This window comes from Palaemon carinicauda, chromosome 16 (assembly GCF_036898095.1).
Source record: "Palaemon carinicauda isolate YSFRI2023 chromosome 16, ASM3689809v2, whole genome shotgun sequence".
Classification (NCBI taxonomy): domain Eukaryota; kingdom Metazoa; phylum Arthropoda; class Malacostraca; order Decapoda; family Palaemonidae; genus Palaemon; species Palaemon carinicauda.
The window spans coordinates 14761847-14764346 of NC_090740.1; the positions used below are offsets into that span (position 1 = coordinate 14761847).

General features: G+C 29.2%; 1 pseudogene; it reads right to left on the bottom strand.

Moving 5' to 3' along the window:
* LOC137655656 (zwei Ig domain protein zig-8-like) overlaps positions 1-2500 on the bottom strand; it is a 531763-nt pseudogene that overhangs the window by 71746 nt on the left and 457517 nt on the right.

Consider the following 2500-nt stretch of genomic DNA (forward strand, 5'->3'; position numbering starts at 1 on the left):
AGATGCTAAAATTTACTGGTTCGGAAGAGGAGAGGGCTTAAAGAGAGATTTGTTGAGCTTTATGAAGCTTGTATTTGCCAGAAAAATAATTGCACTGCTGGAGGGACTACAAAAATCCATCTCGAGATAAAAGATTTTTTTTTTTTTTTTGACGAACTTGTGTGTTGTGCAAATCCAGAAAACATTGAATGTAGCAACATTCATGAGTGTAAGATTTTACATACCTTGACTATATCATCAACAGTGGTTTATATTTTCTCTAGGCTCAGGTTTTTAGAAAGTTATTATTTCAATATGGGACAATACCAAATAAAGTGACGCATATCATTACAGCGAATTATGTCTAAGTTGATGATTTGAATAAGAACTAAGAAATAACGTACATAAGAAGAGACTTCACAGTGGAGTGGATCAAGGGCTCAGCCAGTATGCCAGTATAAGGGAGTATAGGACGAAAAACTAAATCCTGAAAAAACTCACTGAGCTTCGTTTGACAATGGAGAAGCGTATACGGAATATTTTGTCAAAATTCCTTTCACTTTCATAGTTACAGGGTAATTAGAATAAAAGTGATCCAATAAAGCTTTGGGAATTCTTACCAGTAAGAGTAGAAAAAGAAAACATCTACACACACACACACTATATATATATATATATATATATATATATATATATATATATATATATATATATATATATATATATATATATATATACATTTATATGTATATATATATATACATATAAATGTATATATATATATATATATATATATATATATATATATATATATATATATATATATATATCTATATATATATATATATATATATATATATATATATATATATATATATATATATATATATATATATACATATATATAAATTTATGCATATCGAGGGAAATAATTAATGTTCTAGGCTGGAGAAAATAATGAGCCTCCAGAAGATAAATGGAATTCCCGTGCAGAGGAAATGAATGAATTATTAAGGAGAGATTATCATAATCACTATGAAATTCATAGAGGAAAAAAATTATCTATGATGAACTGCGTATTTTGAATACACCTAATTTAGAATCCAAGGGAAGAATGATAAAAAAATAAGCATAGCAACAGTGAAGAGTAAAAACATTTGAAAAAAACTATAAAATGAGACGACAGTCTTAGAGCAAAAGATTAATAACGTATTTTGCAGCTTTGAAGAGCCATTCCTTTGTCACAGCAATGCATAAAAGCTTTGGTCGATAAAGATGAGCAAGAGTTTTGATGTAGTCAAGATTAAAAGTATTTTAGCAACTTCTGATAAGAGGAGTTACTCTTTTGCAACAACGAATCAGCAATCATAATCAAATTAGCTGGAACGAGACAGCAACATGAAAAATATATTTCTAGAAACTAAACTGCATCAAGAAAAATATATTTACAGCAACGAAACAGCATCAAGAAAATATATTTACAGTAACGAAAAAACAAGAAAAAAATATTTACAGCAACGAAACGGCAATAAGAAAAACAAAATTATAGCAACGAAAAAACCACAAGAAAAACAAATTTACAGCAATGAGACAGCACTAGGATAAACAAAATTACATCAACGAAAAAAAACGATTATTATTATTATTATTATTATTATTATTATTATTATTATTATTATTATTATTATTATTATTATTATTATTATTATTATTATTGAAAAACAAATTTCCAGTAACGAGACAACAAGAAAAGCAAATTTGCAACAACGAAACAGCAACAAGAAAAACAAATTTTCAGCAACGAAACAGCAACAGGAGTCCCACAATTGCAGTAACAAGAAAAAGAATACAGCAACAAGAAAATTTTGCCGCAGTGAAACACCAACAAGAAAAACAAATTTGCAGCAACGAAAAAGCAACAAGAACCAAATCTACAGCAACAAAACAGCAACATGAGCCACATATTTACAGCAACAAGAAAAAAAAAGACTACAGCAACGAAACACCAACAAGAGCAACACATTTGCAGCAATAAAGAGCTGCATTCGTGATACAGCTTCGAATAACAGCCTTTGTGCGCCGAACCCAGCAAGCTAAAGTCTCTCACGAGATGAGGATCCATCCATTAATAAGAAAGTTCAACTTTCCCTCACCAGGAGCCTTGAGGAAGGTCTGCAGGGAGGAGATGACCCCACTTGCAATTCAGAGAGACCTTTCCCCACGCCAGCTTGCAATTGCAACTCTGACTTCTTTCCTTCAGAAATGTTCCCACATTTGGGAATAAAAAGATTTTTATTCCTTATTGGTTGTTTAGAGTTTCAAAATCCCTCTCAGGAATGATAATTATAATGATCTTTCAACTTATTGACTGGAGTTTCAAAGTTACTCATAATAATAATAATAATAATAATAATAATAATAATAATAATAATAATAATAATAATAATAATAATAATAATAATAATAATAATAGCAGATAATAAGGATAACATGATAACAACAACAACAACAACACCAATAA